Source organism: Chelonia mydas, chromosome 11 (assembly GCF_015237465.2).
Source record: "Chelonia mydas isolate rCheMyd1 chromosome 11, rCheMyd1.pri.v2, whole genome shotgun sequence".
NCBI classification, from domain to species: domain Eukaryota; kingdom Metazoa; phylum Chordata; order Testudines; family Cheloniidae; genus Chelonia; species Chelonia mydas.
The window spans coordinates 14,316,373-14,338,917 of NC_051251.2; the positions used below are offsets into that span (position 1 = coordinate 14,316,373).

General features: G+C 41.3%; 1 long non-coding RNA gene across 1 annotated transcript in view; it reads right to left on the bottom strand.

Moving 5' to 3' along the window:
- LOC122462481 overlaps positions 1-21,648 on the bottom strand; it is a 122,014-nt gene extending 100,366 nt beyond the window's left edge. The window contains exons 1-2 of the long non-coding RNA XR_006285035.1: positions 21,264-21,648; positions 7,223-7,304 (exon numbers count right to left, since the gene is read on the bottom strand). This is a non-coding gene — a long non-coding RNA (uncharacterized LOC122462481). The remainder of the gene's footprint in view (positions 1-7,222; positions 7,305-21,263) is intronic.
- Positions 21,649-22,545: the final 897 nt, after the last annotated feature.

Here is a 22,545-nt window from a genome sequence, read left to right on the forward strand (position 1 = left end):
GTGCCATCATACTGCCTATTTCCCTCTCTTAGTCAAGTCTCTCACTGGCTCCTTTAATATTGACTAAAATAAATACTTTTTTGTCATCTACAAATTTTGCCACTAAATTGTTTACCACCGTTTCTGATTGTTAATATAATAAAGACACTTCCTAGTATGTGATCTTGGGATATCCCACTAGCAATACTGAAAACTGACCAATTATTACTACTCTTTTTAAACTGTCTCTTAGACAGTTTCTAATCTGTGATGGATCTTTGCCTGTCATTCCATAACCACTTTTCTTAATAGCCTCTTGTAACAGTCTCTTGAGAGGGACTTTGACAATAGTGTTTTGAAAGTCCAAATAAAACATATCAGCAAGTTTTATTTAATCTACTATTTAGTTAAAATGCTCTAAGAATTCTAACAGATTAGTGAGGCATGATTTTCCTTTGCAGGAGCTGTGCTGGGTATACTATATCCATATTACATAATAATATATATTTTTAATTTTCATTACAATCACACTACTTGGAGTACTGAGAAAAGGCTTAGTCGCTAGTAATTCACAGGATCGCTGAGAGTTCATTTATTAAAGATAGAGCCCGGTCGTCAGGTATAGTAGATTTAATTAGAGATTGTGTATTTGTGTTAGCAACTAAGCCATGTTATTCTTAAACCTCAATTTCTGACAGTATATCATCTTTATTACTAGAAAAGAGTAGGTATCCATCAGCATCCTCTGTGGGGAAGACTGATGCAAAGAAATCATTTAAACTTCTCTGCAATGTCTTTATCCTCCTTAATTGCTGCCTGGTAGTCTAGCAGACACACCAATTCTTTCCCTTGCTTCCTGTGCAATTTATCAAATCATGCTAAAATATTGCTTTAGGTAAGATATATCTCAAAAATAATGTGTATTTTCACATTTTTCATGAACAGCACACTGCAATTTGGGAGAACTGTTTTGCACTGATGGTCCATATGTGACATTCAACCCATTCCTGAAGCAGAATCATCCAGCTGCATGTCCTCACCATTTGTACTATCTCAGACATTATTATCCCCATTTTACAGATGGAGAAACTGAGGCATGTTTTGTTATAGATGACTTGCACAAGATCACCAAGCAAGTCAGTAAAATAGTTGGGAACAGAACCTTGGGTCAAATCCTTGCCGCACTGACATCAATGGCAAAACTCCCATTGGCTTCAATGGGACCAGGGTTTCCCCACATCTCCTGACTCCCAGTCTTGTCTAGTGGACAACACTTTCTTAAATTATTGGCCATGTTGTCAGATTATGCTTTGTAATTCTTAAAGAGAACTCTTTTGGTAAAATGAAAAGAGTTACTTAATAAGTGGTAGAGAACATTCTCCCCCCAAACCATTATTAAGAATTGCTAGACAGTAGGGGTGAGGGTAGAGATAGGGAAAGACAGACTACACTCTGACTACGTAGTCATAAATTACATGAAGTACATTTCATTATAAAGCACTGTCTTTTTTTCTAACCCTTTATGAATTCTCTCCATTCACCCCAGGCAGTTGTAATGTAGACTGACATCTTACTTTCTTCTAAGAGCTATTCACTAGTATTCTCTGTGTATGTGTTGCCTAAGAATACAAACAAGCAAATAAAAACAACACATTGTACCAAGCAAAAGACTCTTTCCTATGAATAAGTAAAATCTAACACAGTGAACGTATGTCAGCGATTCGAAAAGATCAAGCATCGGATGTAAAAAAAGTAATGGCAGGTATCTAGATGCCAGGTTTGATGCACAATTGTGCTGTGTGTTAAGACCGATAAGTAACACACATTCTAAGCATTGTTAACTAGTTCTTATGCATAGGGTGACCAGATAGCAACTGTGAAAAAACGGGACAGGGGAGGGGGGTAATAGGTGCCTATATAAGAAAAAGTCCCCAAAAACGGGACTGTCCCTATAAAAACGGGACATCTGGTCACCCTATGTACAATATTCAATGTTGTCACAACTTGCACTGTCTGCTTAAGAAACATGCACTGCTTAAGAAGCTGAACTTTTATTTTCCTGAGCAGAAATCTTTAATAACATTCGTCTTTTCTCCTTACTGAAATCAGTCAAACAGTTTAAAGGCAAGTTTCCTCCATTCTCAGTTTTCCTCCTTTAATAACACAGAAAACTGGCTTTGTACCCTTTGGGTACTTGGATTTAACACCAAATTCTTACCTTAGACAAGGTCAAAGAAGCAAAAAAGAAAGCTTATAGAACTGGACTCATGAAGAAATAGTTGCTGTCTTTTAATCGTACGAAACAATCTGCAAATTATTTAAATGAAGACAGCCAATGGTCGAACATCTGCAAGCAAACCGCTTAAATGCCAAGTGCAACTTTACTGGCATAAGAAAATAATAAGTGGAGTTCAATTTGTGTCAGCATAGCTCAGGAAAATAAGATATCATGTCTTGCTGTCTGCTTGATGTCAGCTTCTCAGATTCAAACCCTAATGCCTCATCTTAGGCTGTCCTTACTGGAGGCTGCCAAATAGAAAGGTTCAGCCAAAGTTCATGGAGCTACTACAAAATAGCTTCCCCCCCCCAACTTTTCAATCATTATGAACCTTCTGCTTTATATTGTACACACTTGATTATTCTATCCTTGAAATGTCTATAACTCTATTAGGTTCTTCTCCTTTTCTTTTAACATACTGTAAATTCCTTTCTGTGCTTAGTTCGGTTTATAGCTTACAGCATTAGGCTTTTAAACTTTCACTACATAGCCGAGATTAAATCATGCGACTGGCTGAAAGATGAAAATAAAGTAGCTGGGACTTGCATTAATATTAGGAAGAAACAAAAAAATGTGAATAATTTCCCCTCCTCTTTAACCCCTACTATCTTTTCACTTAAATATTTAGATACAGTAGTAATCAAATCCTGAAAGAGATGTAAGCTAGGCCTCTCTTCAGAGACAGGGAACAGCACTTATGTAATGACCCCGTCCCTTTCCAATTTAAAAGAGCTGAAATCCCTAAATTGTGCCTAAATTCTAATCTTCCCCAAGAAAAAGCTCAGTGATACTGTTTTATCAGCTGAGACATTAGGGTAGCCTAAAATGAGCCATTTCAATGATTTCATTTTCTTAAATTGTTTTAAATGACTGCATGTATAATTATGCTGAATAGAAACTGGGGGAAAAGAATGTACTTTAATGCACGTAACCCAAGTATATTATGATAAATATGTACAATAAGTATTCTGAATTTCCAGCCAGGTAGTAGCAAAACCTGTTTTAATTGGTTTCCATTAAAGAAACTTCATGCAGAATATGGCATTAAAGCAGTAGCATACATAACAACATGAGGAACTGGAAGAAGATATGTCCCTTCTCTGCAGCAATAACTGAAAGTACTTTTGGAAACTTTGATCATGATAGCAGATATGGTGATATAGACGCGTGCACACATGTTTATGTTATGTATATACATGCTCTCTGAGTAAGAAACCTGCTGTTTAATTTCAGGTGATCAGCTACAATTATAGCTTTAATAATATTAAGCAAGTTAATCGATAAATTATGAAAAACGAATGCCTTAATTTTGTCAGAAAAATTATCAAGGCTAGACATTGTATCTGTTTTTCCGTTTATGTTACAGTATTATATTTTAGCAGAAACAAGTTTTTTCAGTTACTTAGGTTGGTTCATTTTTAACTTATCTGGTATCAATTACTGAGACAGATTTGCAATATTCAGTGTCTGTACAGATGAAACACTTTAATACCTTAGATGGCTCATTTCTGGAATCAGCCCAGACTGGCACGATCCACAAACTTTTAAATCCTTTTTACAAAATTCAAAGACGATCAAGATTAAAATTCCCAACTGTGTATTTTGGATCACCTCCAAAAACATTCAGTCTTTATTCATTATTGGATATTGTCTTGATTAAAATTCCTGTTGGTTAGTTCTATGGTTAAGGAGTAATCTTGTATCTTAGCTTTTGGAATGTATTAGTATCATGTGACATGTATGAAGTCCAAATTAATACAGAGCGATCTCTCTCACTAGTCAGCATGAAAAAAGATTTAGAATGTTCAGATTTCAGCAAAGCAGTTCAGAAAAATTTATCTTGCACTAACCTTATAACATAGCTTCTTCAAATTCTAAGTCAGGAATAGCTCAAGTTTATTCTACTCTCTCAAAGAGTTCTGATTTAATGAAAGGTATGTGTATCAAAAATATACTGAATATCCCAAATGCATAAAAAAATAATCTGTTTCATTCTTCTAGTCCCAAATCAAGAGCTATACTTTCTGCAAAACCAGCAATTTTTATAAAGAGGCCAAATTCATCCGTGGTGTAATTCCACTGAATAATTTTGCCCAATTGACTTATTATGACTTTAAAAAGAATAAAAGTGTCTTCTGATTCTCATCAGCTATGCGCCTATGTTTTCTTTATGCTTCCGAACTCTAAAGCTAAAAAAGTAAGGGGACACAAACCTTAGAAAGGGCTTATAACTCAAAACTGTGTGCATATCAGACCTTTTTTCATACAGAACCATGCAACAATGCACATAACAGAATATAAAGAAAATGCAAAAGAGGAGGTTGCTAGTGTCCCTGAACCACGATTTTAGCGCCTAAAACTCAGACTGAAACAAGTAACTTGTATGAGATGTTATCTAGAAACTTTTAAAGGGCCACAATCTAAGGGCTTGTCTACACTTAAAATGCTACGGTGGCACAGCTGCAGTACTTCAGTATAGACACGACCTACATTGACAGGAGGTTTCAGAGTGGTAGCCATGTTAGTCTGTATCAGCAAGAGCTTATGCCCAAATAAATGTGTTAGTCTCTAAGGTGCCACAAGTTGTCCTCGGCTTTTTTACTGATAGGAGGAGTTCTCCCAACAGCATAGGTAATCCACCACCCCGAGAGGTGGTAGCTAGGTCGACAGAAGAATTTTTCCATCAACCTAGTGCTGTTTACACAGGAACTTAAGTTGTCTTAACTATGCTGCTCAAGGTTGTGGTTAAACCGACCTAATTTTCTAGCGTAGACCAGAACTGATACTCTTACGCACCCTAAGTAGCATCATACAAGAAGCTGTGATAGTTCTCAGGGAGCCCAGGACCATGAGTCACCTTCTTACTCCCTGACTCCAGCAACAACAAGTCTTTCTTGTGGTAGCTGGGTGTCAGCTCCCTGACACCACCACACTTTCAGCCATTCAAGCACTCGTCTCTGGGCTCTGCCAGCCCTAACTTCGCCTTGCAGGTTAACAATAGCACCCAACCCCCGAGTCCCTTTGAATCGTTCCTCTGTGATGTCCAGCCCCTGACACTGGCTATTCGCAGAAATTCCAGATCCTCTGCACATGGCAGAGGGGCATTATCTGTATTTGCAAAAAGAAAAGGAGTACTTGTGGCAGCTTAGAGACCAACAAATTTATTTGAGCATATTTGAGCCATGTACATTGGTCAAACTGGACAGTCTCTACATAAAAGAATAAATGGACACAAATCAGACATCAAGAATTATAACATTCAAAAACCAGCTGGAGAACACTTCAATCTCTCTGGTCACTCGATTACAGACCTAAAAGTGGCAATACTTCACAAAACACCTTCAAAAACAGACTCCAACGAGAGACTGCTGAATTGGAATTAATTTGCAAACTGGATACAATTGACTTAGGCTTGAATAGAGACTGGGAGTGGATGGGTCATTACACAAAGTAAAACTATTTCCCCATGTTTATCCCCCACCCCCCACTGTTCCTCAGATGTTCTTGTCAACTGCTGGAAATGGCCCAGCTTGATTATCACTACAAAAGCTTCCCTCCCTCCGCCCCCCGCTCTCCTGCTGGTAATAGCTCACCTTAAGTGATCACTCTGGTTACAGTGTGTATGGTAACACCCATTGTTTCATGTTCTCTATGTATATAAATCTCCCCACTGTATTTTCCACTGAATGCATCCGATGAAGTGAGCTGTAGCTCACGAAAGCTTATGCTCAAATAAATTTGTTAGTCTCTAAGATGCCACAAGTACTCCTTTTCTTTTTATAAAATCAGGACATCTGGTCACCCTATATAAAGTAATCCCTCCCCCCACCCCCAGCCAAAAGTCCAGACTATTGTAGAGTTGGCTCATTTTTCAAAATCAGGATACAAATATTCATAAAACTATCCCTGCCCCACAAAGGGTTTTCCTCAGTTAATGGATACAGAGTGTTTCTCCCTTCCTCTGTGTTACACTGAAAAGAAGCCTTTTGTTTCTGTTCACAGTCAGGGTGAACCCCATCTTCTTGTAAAGATTCTTTTTTACCTGTAAGTGGGTTTGACTGGTGTTGCCTCTGATGGTTTCCCATTTACAGTCTTAGTATTGCACAAGGCTAAACAATTTAACCTCACTTTACATCACCAGCCAAACAGGGCAGGGTGACAGGCTCCCTTTGCCCAACTTAGCCAACACTGAGACACTTTATTGCCTGGTGACTAATTTGTACTCTAAGGCCCTAATGCATGCTTTCACAATAAATACATTACTCCTTAAATGTTACCTGTATGTTTGTACAGTTCTATGTATGTATATTTCACAAAGAGTATGAATCTTGACAAGTTATGAGCTTTCTGTAGATACCTTACCTGTTACTATTTATGGATAAACATCCTGTAAGGCATGTGTTTGGTGTAGTGAGTTTGTCAGGTCTGAGGTGAGAAATGTTTGCAAAGAACAGGGGACCCTTTGCCAAGGGGTCTCTGTGTCACAGTAGCCCATTGACTTCACTGAGATGGTCCATGCAGTAAGGTGAATTCAGTGTAAATTAGGGTACCAGAATGCAGACATAAACATTTTAAAGTATAACTTAATCCACAATAACAAGAAACATGCTAGCTGCTGCTAAGAAGCTGTTCTCATATTGCATATTCATTCCTACACAGGAGCATCGAATAATGGGTCACTACTACTCCCATACAACGCCTTAAAAATTAGGCTAGCTCTAAGAATGTAACCGCTAATTTTGTACCCACAATGGTTTGCCCACAAACACTTGTTGGCACAATGGTTGGCAGTTAGATGCCTTCCTGGTTTGCACTCTCAAACCAGCAGGTACAAACTGGGAAGCCAGTTTTAAAAAGCAGGATCTTTGCAACCATTTATTTTTGTCTAGAAAGCCTCATGGCAATATGTACAGCATATGGCAGTCCCGCGAAGGAGGGCCGCATAGCTGAGTAATGTAATCTTACCTTGTTTCAGCTGTCCTCATACAGAACACATACCCATTTGTCAGACTATGAATGTCAAAGTGACTCTTAGAGGCCTGGAAACCTGAAAAACAACAAGCATGCATGTCAAACCCTATGTTTTATCATGTTTTCCTCCTCCCCTTCTGGGGCTGTGGGCTCAGAGTTGGAGGTTGCCTCCAGTATCTTTACAGCGGACTCCCTGGTAGATCATTTTGCAGCCTGCTGGCCTACTTATCTTACCACAATGCTTTATTTTTTGCCAGGAGTGCTCTTTTAGGGTGAAAGCAACACCCCCGTCACAAAGCTGGAGGCTCTGCATGTGGGACTAATACAGTGTTAAGGGGACAGAATTCTCTCAGGATAAAAGTAGGGCAAGGATTATCTGCATAGCCAGGCAGTGGGTGCTACCACAGCCAGGGATTATAGTAATAATTACAGCCACTGCAGGGTTTCCAAAGAATGCCAGGGGCCACAGCGCCACCTCTGTGTTCTGGCACTACTTATGGAATGCAACCAGGGTACTGCTGCTGTACTCTGGGCCTTCTGCAGCTTGGAATGGACCAGCGAATTTTGCCCTTGCGCAGATTTCCTTCAAGCTGAAGAAACGCCACTGGGCGGTATAGCGGACAAAAGGCCAGGTTCTGATCTCAGGTACGCTGGCATAAACCTGGATTTACTCTGGTGGATTTACTCAGAATGTGGCCCAAATATTCCAACAGAAGTAATATTAGCGTGATCTATTCCTCAAATGGCGGCATTGCCTGTATCCTTTGCATTTAGGGCTCCCAGTATGGTATTTGTGCTTATACCCAACAATGTCACACTACTGTTCCCTTTACTGTTCCCTTTTTGGAAGTATTCAGCCTAGCATGAACACCAAAAACTGGGGATGGAATCCTGACTCCATTGAATGGGAGTGCCCCAGCTGTCTTCAGTGAGACCAGGATTTCACCCTCTGTGTGAGGTCTTGCAGAGTGAAGTCTTGCAGCACATTTTGCCACTGTTGGTAATGCTGCCTCAGGGTCATAACAAGTTTTAATGTAATAAGGAGTTGTCCTTCATGTTCCCATGTAGGGCATGAGAGTACAGGTGACCTGCAGAATTATATCTGCTACTTCAATGTGGCAAACAAATAAAGGGGGAAAACGCAAAAGCTTTTCATACAGGGCAATGTGGGATTCAAGAGTCAGGACTTCCAATCCCAGCTCTGCAGATAAATCATTGTGTGATCTTAGGCAAGTTATCTCACTTATATGCCTCAGTTCTCCCATCAGTTGAATGGGGATACTAGTACTTACAAGATATTTTGCAGTTTAATTGATATTTATAAAATATTTTGGTAGAAATAAAATAATAATTATAGTGAAGTGTTCTAAGATCTGCAAGTGAATGATGTTATGTGTAAAGTACTATTATTCTCCTTCTGCACCTTATTTCTGGGTGATCTCATCCGTAAACACAAATACAACTACCATCTCTATGCTGAACACTCACAGACCTAACTCTCTGTTCCAAACCAGTCTCCTCCCTCCAAACTAAAATCTCAGCCTCTCTCTCTGACATTACCTCGTGGCTATCTAGTCACGAATGTCTAGCTCGGCCTGGCTAAAACAGAGCTACTACTCTGACCCGCTGCTCCATCCTTTGTCGATCACCATTCTGCATGTCAGGCAGCCTTGCAACGTGGATGTAGTCTTCAGCTTGGGACGCTCTCCAGGTCCTCACATCCAGGCTATGTCTAAGTCTTGCAGATTCTTTCTACATAACATTGTGGCCTTTCCTGTCTATCCCCACAACTAAAATGCTCATCCAAGGTCTCATATCACATATTAATTACTGCAACATCCTTCTCTTTGGCCTTGGAAAATGCCTTGTTACCCTACTTACTTATATCCATTCAGAATGCAATTCTAAAGATCACTTTGCTAGCCTGTCACTTGAACCATACCACCTCTCTTTGAATCCCTCCACCGTCTCACTTATCTTCACTTTCAAGGTTCTTCACAACCTATCCACACCCTACCTATAGTCTCTCATTCAATATTGAACGATATGGACTTTCACCTTCTGTCAGCCCATGATGTCAACCTCCATCACCCACTTGTTAAATTTCAAACATTTGCTTTTGCCTATGCTTCCCCTCACACTTGGGAAGAGCTCCACTTAAACATTCATAACAGCTGCTGGTGTGCCAAGATCACTGCTTATCAGCTGACCAGCACTGTCTCATTGTTTCCTTGTTCCCTGTCTGTCTCCATTTGTTATCTCATCTGAGGCTGTAAGCTCCTGGGGACAGGGATCATCTTTTTTTCTGTGTTTGAACAGCCCCTAGCACAATGGGGTCCTGGTCTGTACAATATTACTCAGTGTCACGCATTCTGTGACAAAGTATGCAGCCTTAGTGACATTCGGTCAGAGGCTAGGCTGCACCTCTAAGTCCTCACAGCCCAAGGGGAAGAGGGATGGCTAAGCTGGCTTTAAAACCACCTGTGCACCTGTCTGTTTCTGAGCTGCTCTGGAGACTGGAGCAAGTCTGGTGTAAATTAGACCACCCAGGAGGTCTACCTACAGAGAGCAGCACTGCCCAGATCTCTGCAGCTGGGACTCCAACTGTGTGCAGGGACTCCACTCCTTCATGCCCCTGATAGGTCTTGCTAGAGTTTGTTGTTGTCTTCATCAGGTCCTGGGAATTTAGATCCTTTCTGTGCTGCTCCAGCCTCTTTCCCTAGTTTACAGGAGCCAGAGTGGGGTGAGAATCTAATGCATTTGGCCATCTCCACTCATGCGTATAGTGACAGCAACTAAGGTTCCTTTACATCAGGAATCTCAAACTCAAATCACCACAAGGGCCACATGAGGACTAGTACATTGGCCCGAGGGCCACATCACTGACACCCCACCCATCCACGCTGCCCCCGGCCCCGCCCCCACTTCACCCCTTCCATGAGTCTCCACCCCTGCTCCACCTCTTCCCCCCCCTTCCCCCCCCCATTCCAACCCTTTTCCCAAATCCCCACCCTTGCCCCCAAATCCCCACCTCTTCCCCGCCTCCTCCCCTGAGCACGCAACTCCCCGCTCCTCCCCGCTCCCTCCTGGAAAGCGCTAAGCGCCGCCAAACAGCTGTTTGGTGGCCAGAAGTGCCTGCAGGTAGGCAGAGGAGCGGGGACGCAGCACGCTGTGGGGACGGGGAGCAGGGGGAGGGGAGCCTGGTGGGCCACAGGAAATAACTCTGGGGGCCGCGTGTTTGAGACCCCTGCTTTACATCATGGACAACAACCGAGAGAGGGAGTGAAATGGGGTCCAGTCACGCTGCTAGTGAAACCAATAGCTAATTTTATTGTCCACCATGGTAGCAAGAGCAGCTCCGTGATCACTATAACTACATTTTCAGATGTGGGTACCCATAGCTAGACATCTATGCAGATATTTCAGCACCTAATTAAGTGACCTGATTGTTCTGAGGGCTTGAATGGGAGCTGGGGGTGTTCAGCAACTCAGAAAATTAGGACAGTTATTCAGCTGTCTAACTTTATGTACCCAAGTTTGAAACTATAGGGACTCAGCTCAAATTTATGTAAGCCCTTCCTGACCCAAGCAGTCCTTATTCGTGCAAATTCATTGACTCCAGCTGCACTACTCATGTGAGTTAGGCTTAAAAAAAGAATCCTGCATACCCTATAAGCTTTGTCTGATAGAAGCAGAAATTTGGAGTCTTGTTCTGTTTTCATAAAACGTTTTGGATGTGCCTTCCCATGCTATAACTAATTATTGCTCATTCCCCTGCTAGGGCTTTGAATCAGGTACTTTGTGGTTCCTGGGTGACACTGGTTGGCAAGCCTAAGGGTTGTTTAAATGTATCAGAGGATGGTTGGCAGCTACTTGTAAGCATTCACTCTAGCTTTTATTGTAAGTGTTGTCACTTTCTTCTCTTGACACTTACTGTGCCTTTAATAGCATTGTTTTGATCCTGTTGCTGCACTGCTGAGAATATTCATACAGAATGAGCAATTATTTAGGTAGCTAAGCCTTTGTTTTCAGTGTTACACCTTGGGGTCTTCAGGGAAATGTAATATATGTTCTGATTCCAATTGCTGCTTCCAGGCAGTGGCACACTGGTAAAGTGAAATGGTGATATTAGTCAAGTTAAAGGAAAAGTTCAGAGCATAGTGAGTTGGCTTCTAAATCTTGGGATGTTCCACTAAAGGGATATAAGGCTTCAGGGTTGGGTATGTAAAGGCATTAAAGCACGGCTACTGATGTGGACATAGCAGCAAAATGAGAACAGAGGCATGCATGGAATTAAGTGGCAGACTGCAATTTTTATTAAACTTTAACACAGGGGAGGGGCGCTACCCACCCATCACCCCAGCTCTCCTAAACCAGGCATTTAATTGGTTCCAGTGTGGAAGTTATAGGGCCCCTTTCCACTAAGCCATAATGAATGGAGCCAAAAGAGGCTCCACATGGCCCCTGAACTGGGCTAAATCCTGAGAGCTGGGAAATGCTGGTCAATCAGAGACTCCCAGGGGAAGGAGCTGCCTATTGTCCCTTGGCAAGTGTCTCCCTCCCCTGATACTGGGACTGTTCCCCTTTCACCTCCAGCCCCATCACTTTTCCCCACCCACTGATGCCTTTTTGCATCCCTATGGTGAATACTGTTGACATTTCTATTGCTTTACATCTAAACTCAATGAAAATGCACTGCAAAGTGAAAAGGAAGCTCAGGGACTATAGTTTAGAACTGGCCAAAAAGTTTCTGTTAAAATTGATTTTTGACTAAACAAAAATGTTTTTTTTTGTTTGTTTGTTTTTTTTTACCAAAAAATCAAAAATCACTGGAGATAATATTGGCTTCTTCAAAAAATTTCTCTCTATTTTATCTGAAAATGAAATCAAAACAAAACATTTGCTGACCAGCTACCGTCTATTATAGCCACATTAGGGTAACTTTACTAATATGCTTTTTACCCTGTTTGCCGATATACTCTGGACAGGTGCTTTGTCCCCTGTATTAGCTTCTGAGCATTCTCCATATCTTCAAGACTTGACAATAGTGGGAAAAGATCATAATGCAGTGAAAGAGACATCTATAGCTAAAATTCAGGGTATACCACAGCACTCTATTAAGTGCATTCCATTTACAGGACAGGATTGGTTAATGACTAGTACAGCCTCAGTTTTTTCCTAGTGAAATGCGGCCACAGGTACAAGGAAAAATATCCACAACATTGTATTCTTCTTTCCAGCAGAATGGGAAAGAGACTGAAGCAACAGATTCTCTTCAAAAACCTAAACAACAATGAATCTGTTCTTTCAAATTTCCTGCGTCAGCAATGATATCTTAGCTATTTAAGGAACTCAGGTTGCATTATATTTTTCATGTTAATAGACAAAACTGCAATGCATTCTTATTGGTGACTATTACCCTTAATTCATCTATTTCCAGAGTTTCCCAAACACCTACCCATAGCTTTGTGAACCCTTACAGTGAGCGGTATTTGCCCAACAACCCCATTCTTCTTTAAGGAAATGACTCCTTCCCCCTGGCTACATTGTCCTACATTAAGCCTGTTAATAAACGTTATGCGTTAGAAAAATGCTTCTCGAGAATATAGAGAATAAAATGTTGTTAGCTGATCCCACTGATTTTTATAGAGATATTGCATAACACTTTATTAATAATAAAATAATAATAATAATAATAAAGAGCTTTATAAAAGTGGATAAGCATAGTGATCGGCATTTTAAAGATGGAGAAACTGAGGCATATAAAAATTATGTGACTTGTCCAAGATCTCGCAGTCAGTGGCAGAGTCAGGACTGGCACTTGGGTCTAGTTCTCAGCTGCCACCGTGCTATAGTGGACAGAGCATGGGGCTGGAAGTTAGAAGACCAAGGTTCTGTTGCTGATTTGCTTTCCATTCTAAGCCAATCATAAAACCCTGCTTCCAGAGTAGTTGTGCACACTCAACTAAACTTTTACACTTACAACCCTAACCCAACAGGTTGGGTGACTTAACCTGCAGCCATGCTGAATTGCTCTTCAAGGTGCTAAATCACAAAGGATAATGATCCACTCCTTCTGACATGGAAAGTTATTGTCATCATATTCCAGAAGTTCTCAATTTGTTCAGGGTGCTACACATTTTAATAGAGAGATTATCTTGTAGATACCCATCTCCCATTCATAAATGGGCAATGAAAGGCAGAGTGGATCTGTGGATTGGGCATAAGGTTAGGAGTCAGGAGAACTGCATTCTGTTCTTGGCAGTGCCACTGACCTGCTGGGTAACTTTGAGCAACTCATGTAACCACTCTGAGTTTCTGATTCCCATCCCCTCTCTTTGTCTGCCTTAGCTATTTAGACCACATTCTTCAGGGCAGACATTCTATGTGTTTGTACAGCACCCAGCACAATGGGGCAATCTTGGTTGAGGTCTTTAGACACTATATAATAATAATATCATTGTAGCAATGACAGCAATTCTTACGATAATCTCAGGAATGTATTTGTGTATTTTTAGCTGTTGCAAGGATGACAAAAATTGACCTTAAAAAAAAAAAAAAAAGTTAATCACACTGTCCATGTTTGCTCTTCATCTCCCCTATTTGTTCTGTACCTTGGTGCTAGAAACAGGTCTGGGCTTTGTGACCAGCCTGTCCTTCACTAAAAATGCTGCATGGATCAGCTTGGGAATCCCCTGTCAAATCGCTAGCACCCTCAGATACAGATGAGAAACATAAGACCAGATGTTGTTGTGGGACAATGGGTTTCCTATCACTGGTACTAACAAATCTATCAATTTTTAGAAGTTAAGCCTTTTCTAGAACAGAATTAGGGCTTCGTGATGAACAAGTAGGATTCTGTTTGTTCTTTCTAGTCATTTGTTGGGCCTGGTAGAGGCACACTGATGTCTTCTCTTTGTGAAGGCTTTTAATGGTTACAAGGTATGCTACCTGAATGAATGATACTGAATGCAAAGCCTTATGCAGTCTCTCTAAGGCCAGCTGGATGTTCACATGGAAACACACAATCAAGTTCTCAACAGGCAACAGGAGACCGGAGTAGCAATGCAAATTACTAATCATGCTCATAGCCTATCTTTCACTATAGAGACTAACCAATTTATTTGAGCATAAGCTTTCGTGAGCTACAGCTCACTTCATCCTCCGATGAAGTGAGCTGTAGCTCACGAAAGCTTATGCTCAAATAAATTGGTTAGTCTCTAAGGTGCCACAAGTACTCCTTTTCTTTTTGCGAATACAGACTAACACGGCTGTTACTCTGAAACCTATCTTTCACTATAAAATTCAAGCATGTAGGGAGCGAGGGGCAATCAAAGCGTGGAGAATCTGTGGGCCAGGAGAGCTTGTAAGCGGTGGTTCAAACCCACTTGTACAGACTTGCTGAAGTAGCGCACTGTTCTGCTGCAAGTGACACTGTCACTTTTATCACAAGCGAGTCATATGTCCTTGGAGCAGAATAGGCTGACGTGTGTTCGAGTGGTCAGAGCAGAGTGGGAGTTAGGACTCCTTGGTTCAAGTTCTCTGAAATGACTTGCTGAGTAGTCTCGGGCAAATCACATAGAATTACTGGCTGCTTTGAAAATGTTGGCCTGAGTGCCTCAGTTTTTGGCTGCCCACCTTGCGCTAACTTGAGCCTAATATTGAAGTGTTGAGCTCCCACAACTCCTCCGGCTTGACTCGGGAGCTGAGGTACTCGGCAGTTTCAAAAACCAGGCCCCTTCAGGGTGTCTCAAGTTGAGCGCCCAACAGTGAGGCGCCAAAAATCACAAGCCACTTTTTAACATCTTGCCCTTAACTATTCTGTAAATTAGTTTAGCCAGCTGAAAAACAGCAGTTTTCTACCACCCAAGAGTGCTGAAAGGCCTAAATAATGTTCGTAAAGCACTTTACTTAAGAAATTGCTGTATACCATTATTAATTCTGAACAGCTGTAGATATGATATGGTACACAACTGTTGCACAAATGGGTGATTACTTGCCATCAGCTGATACTTGGTAAGACTGAGGAGGACTAGTTCTTCCTGTCTAAATACATATTTTGAAACTATTTTGGTGAAGATCGGATATTTTACAAGAGCTCTGGATGCTCTGAGTCTAATTTGCAGTTCCTATTGACAAATTCCTGTTGATTTTAATGATCACTGTTTTAAAAACATGCCTCATTTATAATTCTCATTTTTTTCTGTTCAGTTACACTGGACTATATTTTTAACTCTGTATCTGAATGATCATGTACAAACTAAATTAGAAGGAACATAATTTTTTTTTTAAAAGCATGCATATTTGGCATTCTGATTGTTTTTATGACTATTTTAAAGCCATGTTTTCTACAACAAATTTAATAGTAATGCATTTCGCTTCAAAAGTTTTTATAAGGGATATGCATGCAGTTCACTGAGCAATTAACTTGCCTTGGGAGTACTGTGAAATAAGAGGCAAAAGGTCAAAGTCTAGAGTAGCAGTAAAACGTAAGTTTGTGTGTGAATCTGTGTATGCATAAAATCACTGCCCTCAATAAAAAGATTTTTCGATACAACCGAATAAAAGTTTAAAGGTTGATAAAATCGTTTTTATATATGTACAATATGTGAACTTATCTATACTTAAAAACATCTAGAATTATGTACCTGCAAAATAATTTGGCATGTAGATCTGCCCCATCTTTGCATTTATAAATAAAAAAACAGTGAAAAGTTTTTAGGCAAAAACATAAACTTAAGAAAAATATCTTTTACTATTTTGGAATTGTCCAGATCCTTTCCCAAAACTCAGGTGCTTCACATCATTTAACATACACAATTACGACAGGATTTAAAATTTGCAATAGAAATTTTCAGTTACAGAGTTATTCAATTAGCCTGCCAGGCAAGAGGAACAGAACTAACAGCAGACCCTGAGACTCTCACTTGGCCACTCTAGGCCAAGATAGATAGATAGATTCTCAGCAGCTTCCACTGAGCACAGCAGAGAAAAGGGTGTAGTGAGCTGTCAAGAAGGCGGTTACAGCTTCCTATTTCACTGCTCCAGTGTGACAGCATCCAGGATAAGTCAACCCCCTCCCCTGCAGTTGGGAAGTGCTAGTATATGAGCAGGGAATGTGAGGCAGGGGCTCTATAGGTGCACACACGCTGTGCCCCATACAGGAGCACAGAGAGGACAAGTCAGAGTGGAGATTTACAGGAGCAAAGAATCTCAAGTTCCCCCCTCCCACAGCAGTTGTGTAAACGCATCCGTTAGCCAGCTTCAACCACTGGGATGAAACAGATTCTGCCCCATAGTGCACCTTCTAAACAGCTGGCCACATGACTGAAATGGGGTGCAGGAGACAAACGACTCCCGCCTCAGTCTTCTGCTACCTGGTGAATTTCCCCCACGTTGATTGCGATGACAGGCCCAGAAACTGATGTAGCTCCAGTTCAAGCTGGTATTTTAGGTTAAACTAACATTGAGGAAAAACCCCAGCAGCCTGTAACTCAGACCTGAACAGAAAAATGATTTTAAAAACTGCCTGTTCTTTCCATTGAAATGCAGCTTTAACTGAAGCCACATCAATTCCAAAGGGCTGATTTTTTTGTTTGTTTTTTTTGGCAAGAACAGAGAAAATTAGATTTAAAGGGCTGCTAAGTTGCTAGCTACAGCATTTTAGAAGTGCCTAAAGTCTCCAGCAGTTTTATACAAGGATTTTAAAAATCACTATATTTTTAAAAACAAAAGGTGAGTTTGCTTTTTTTGTTCCTTTTATGAAGAATACATTGATACAAGACAGATACAGCGGCTGGCATTAAAACCAAAATCAGAATTTGCTAACGGTACCAAAGATACCACACAAAGACCATAGTTAATTCCTACTCTAAGGTGTGTGGGGAAACCATGAAATTTCAGATCTCTCTATAGTAATCTGGCAAACACTGGGTTTTTTTGGCAATCATTGTGCCACATTAAGTTCCTACCAATAAAGACTTGCTGTGGTATGTACATGGCTTGGAATATTTCCTCATTCTTGCCTAATATTAAACAGCAATGACAGAGATCAAATATAATACATACAAATGGTATTTATAGCATCTATATGCTCACAAGAGAGAAGAGAAAAACAGATACAACACATAAAAGTTATAACTTATTTAAGACTCCACTAGCTAAATATTCAACATGTGCTGTACAGATATGGGCTCAAAATGTACTTCTGTCACAGCTATATATTAAACAATATAATGAAATACAATACAAGAGTATAATATCAATAAATAGATCAAAGGTCAGATCAGTGTGGCTCCCTGATATGGCTCCATCCTCAGAACAAAAAAGCTTCACACGCAGATGCTTCTAGACAGTTGATTTTAGCACACTTCCGTGTGTCTTTTTTTTTTTTTTTAGAGTTCTATTTGTTAGATTTAAATCATGCAGTATACTTACTTGCATTAAAATAGCTGTTTTGTGAACACAAACAACGGAAAGTAATAAACTCCCATTCCAGATTGTGTTTTGATACACCAATGGGGCTGGCTGGTAACTGAAACACCCATTTGTCAGATCTCCACAAACACACACCAATATATAAACTGGCAATTGGAAGCCTGAAACATCTGATACCTTTAAAAGTGCAGACAGGATGTTTGATGCCAGAAATTCAAATGTAGTGCTTTCTACTGTTTGGGCCAAATATTATCTCATCATTGTTATACCACAGTAGAAAAAATATTCAGGAAGGAGATAAAAGGAAAGCAGTGGGTTGTGGCTAGAAGCCAGAGAATTGGAATTAAAGTTGGATAAAAGTAAAGACCAGGTGTAGCAGATTATTTTGATTGTTTTGCATTTCACTGACTGGTGCTCAATAGTAAGAGTGGTGTTCTCAAAAAAGCAACAGAGAAAACAAACAAACAAACAAAGGAATGTCCAGGGCCAAATAAAAAGACAAAGTTTCTCAAGCGGCCAGGTGAGAAGACCTAACTCTTCCCTTTGGGACTGGGGTCCAAATGAGTAAATTAAGAATCAGGCTTGCTGCACCACAAAACCACTATAACATGATTGTTAAACAGCTGCTCAGCAAAGGCCCTGCAGGGGGGACAGCACTAGTGTTGCAGGCTAGGACTGAGATGCCTTGGGAGATTCTGGAGGCTGTCTTACTGCCTGATTCTGCCTAATATTAGCATGTACTGTTTGTCCTTCACTTCTATCATCACCACTCTGTTAAAGACATTAAAAAAACTCTGCAAAACAAATCCCTCTCCTGTGAGCAAGGTCCGTTCAAAAGGGCGGGCGGTTTTGGGGCCTGGAACACTCCACTCTGACCTGCAGGTAGGGACAAAGGCATCTGCAAACCTGACTGACATCAGCTCCTTTGGGGAAAAGTAACACATGTGGCCCATTTCTGCCTTTAACCTGGGTTCTTTGGGCCTGCAGCTCAGCTTAAGGATCCTTTGGTTATGCTCATTCCCCACATTCATCCTCCTTCCTCCCCCATCACCATGCAGTAAGTATGCAGAGCCACTGTGGGAGCCTACTCCATGGGAACAAAGGGAATGTAAAATCCTTCTGGGAGGTTTCTGCACAGCCGGGCCCCAACCCACACAAGAAAAGTCATGCTTATTGCATTCTGCACCTTGTGTTCCTTGTAAAGTGAGTGGCAGGATTTGCCCCAGTGTGAACAACTCTGACTTTTGCAACTAGCACACTCACAGCATATTAGCCATGGAACCACACTGACTGGGATATAATTTGCATTAGGAATTAACTGTTCTTTATACAATTTCACCAGTGCAGTAAGGATAAAAAAAACAAGATCCCTTAGAAACTTCTCTTGAACATGTTTCCGTGACCAATGCACGTAAATCCTCAGTTTTGCTCCCTGATGTCCTTTTTATACTCAGTTCATCGACAGAGTAGAGAATTGTCTAAGTGTTTTGTGTTAAGATTTTCCTGCATGACTCCAGTACCATAAAACACCCACTTGTGTTGACTGACCTTCTGCACTACTATCTCTCTCTCTCTCTCTCTCTTTTGAGCCTTGGAATTAATCTTCATCATGTCAGCCTGTGAAGTTGCACTACATGGCCCCTGACCGGTGAAGTGCTTGGTGATTAGAACAACAGAACCATTAGCCCCTAGGTTTCAGCCACACAGGTGATTTCTAATATGTCTCTGTGAAGGGGACCAGTGACTAAAGATTTATTGTATGTCATCCCGGTGCTATGTGGACAGCAGTGGTGGAGGCGCTTTGGGAATCAGGAGAGTTTCAGAACATCTCCTTGTTAAAGAACTGAAGAGTTTAAACAGTTAAAGCCCCAAAGCTGATAAAGATTGGATCAATAGGTTTTGGACAAATTTGTAATGAGTCTTGTTTGGGCTGATTTCCATTGAGTTCTAACATCCTGATTGCAAGCCCTGACTAGGAGGTGTGTGGTAGACTCTGGTTGGATCCTTGCAGGTAAACCTGTGTAATGACCTGTTGCAGTGCTCATCCTATTGCACAAAGGTTTCAGTTTTTAACACCCCCGAACACTGGAAGAGATTGCGTTCTGTTCCAACCACTCCACTGTGCACCAGAATTTCCTGGCTGTGTCAGTGCACCATCACATGTGAGTGAACCCAACTTTGGGGAACGGGAGAGAGACTGATATTTAGCAATTATAGATAATAAGATTAGTTTAACTCTCATATTCTCAACTGGGGAAGGCAACTCAAGGCAAAAATTATGCCTGTATTTGTGGCATAACTCATGACTGTTTCTGCATGCTACAGCTCCAAGCATTCTGCCAGCTGCAGAAGCTGGCAGCCATTTTGCGTTGAGTTCTGAGCAGACCTCTTACAAAGCAGCACACACCACAAGCCCTATATGGAGATTTTCCATTAAGAAAACAAGAGCAAATGAACGTGAAATAAAAATAATTCATAAGGAAAGTATCTGTTGATTCTTTTTACATGGAAAAAAAAAGAGCCCCAGTACAAGAAATATGAGCAGACAACCCATATTGTCCCAAAGGGTTTACAATCTAGATTACAGATCTTTGGGGGTAAGGGCAGTCTATCTGTTCTGTGTTTGTATAGCGCCTAGCACAGTGGGGCCCTAGCCCAGGCTAGGGGTCCTAGCTGCTACTATTATACAAACAAAACAACAATAAATACACAGCTGCTAACACAAAAATGTTGCAGAAGCAAAGGGGTCTCCTGGCAACTGCCAGAGCCATGCCCACACAGGAGCACTCTGATTTCTTACAAGTGCTCTTCACTTTTAATCACTCATCTCTTAAATTTGAACTGGAGGTTTTCAAATATGTTAGCATCACTTGCTCTCACTGAGAGCAACTCCAAGGCAAGTTCAACAGTGATCTGATTTTTCAGGTCTCAGAGTACAGAAAAGCATCTTAAATGACTGACTGGATTTTAATGAAACATTCAATACTGTCCCCGCCCCTGTTACCCTGCCTCCTGAGGACCCCTTCTCTGTGTCCCCTTTCTTCACCTCTTTTCTGCTTCGCTCCCCCCCCCCACTGAACTCACTCCAACTTCTACTCTCACAGTGAGCTTGTCCCTGCCCCAGCTCCCTCCTCTGCAAGGTCCCCCTCCCCACAGTCCTGTCCCCTCTCAAAGGCTCTCCAGCCATTCCCCCTCCCCCACAACATTCTCCTATGTTGCACCTGTCCCACCGCAAACTTCCCCAGCAAGCCATGCCCACTCCATTCTCCTACTGGGTATGTCCCCTGGCTCTAAGCTAAGCAGAGAAGGTGGAGACTAAGAAGAAACAGCAGCATCTGCAGTTTATTCTCATACCTGCCAAGCCAGGCTCCCCCTGCTCTGTGCTCAGAGCCAGCCGGTGTTTGGGCGGCCCAGCCAAGTGGGGAGCTCTGCAGTTCTAGAAAGAAGATTCAGCAGGAAATCAGAGTGGCTCCCGTTGGCAGTAGCCTGCAATGCAGCTGCCTCCCCTCAGCTGAGCACCCCCACTCCACAGCTGAGGTGTGAGAGTAGATGAGAATTCATCTGAGCATTGCTGCAAAAAGCAGCAGCAGAAACCCACCTGTGCTTCCCACTCTGCAGCCTTGCTTTCCTCCCCTCCAGTCAGCTGAAAGTTGGAGCTGAGGAATATTTGTTGTTTCTTCCCCAAGGCTGAAGGGGGATGTGCCCCTCCTCCCTCCTTGAAAATTACACCTAATTCACCTCTTTTGGAAAAGTACAAACAAGAAACATATAGGCCAGGTAAAGCCTTGCAGTTAAATTTTACAATATATCACCCTGCCCCACCCCTGATTTCTGCTCCCTGTCATAGCCCAAAACAGCTACCAGAAGCTTCTCCCTTAGGGCCTGATCCTGCAAAGACCTGGCCACCTCTTCTGATGTATAGAAAGCCCTCAACTCTCACTGACTTCAGGTTGTGACTCAGACCCTTCAGGCTCTGGCCCTGGATAGGCCTGCATACTCCTCCGTCTCCCTTTATAGAAGCATGCAATCACACACAACCCTTTATTGACCTTGGCTTGACCCCTTCACACAGTTACTTAAACTTTGCAAAAGATATTCTCTTCAATACATATAATTATTTTTTAAATTCTTTCATTCCACTACATGTTCAAACAAGGGATTTCACAAATTATCTAGTCAGTTACTGGGATTTAGGGAAATGAGTTCAATGAAGCAAGAAAAGTAATCGAAACACAGTTTTGTCAACTACACATGTGTAAAAGGGATAGTGCCTATTTTTCAAAAAATAGATTTAAAAGATGTTACTATTCCATAGGGGAAAAAAACCAACAAATATGACCCCTCTCCTTCCAATTTTATTGTCAGCTGAGTTTACCTAGGACCTTCAGTACCAAAGCACAGATCCCTATCTCTTGAACTAAGAATAACTCCATTAGCTAGTAGCAGTAGTAAGCTATTGTCTTCTACTGAATCAAGTATCAGAAGGAAACATGATAATCCCTTTCTGAGTCGGTTACAGTAAGAGAACCCAAATATGTACTTTCTGTCTGGATAACTTTTATTTTAGACTTAAGAAACAAAGAAAGAACAAACCAGTATAAAGTCACCATGCATCAACTCTCTATATTCAGTGTTCTAGTTAGTATACCCAAGTGTAAAATTTGTTTCCAGATCTGAACTTCCCCAAAGTTAGGGATTGTGGTTTGGATTTGGTGTCCCAGTTCAGGCCAATTTCATTCTCTAGCTCTCTGGAAAGTCAACTGAGTCTAAACTCAATATATTGCAAGAAAGATTATAAGACATTTCTCTTATATTTTTCTCCCCCAAATGTTCTTAAATAAATAATGCTGGAATGTTTAGATAGAGCGTGGTCCAACACT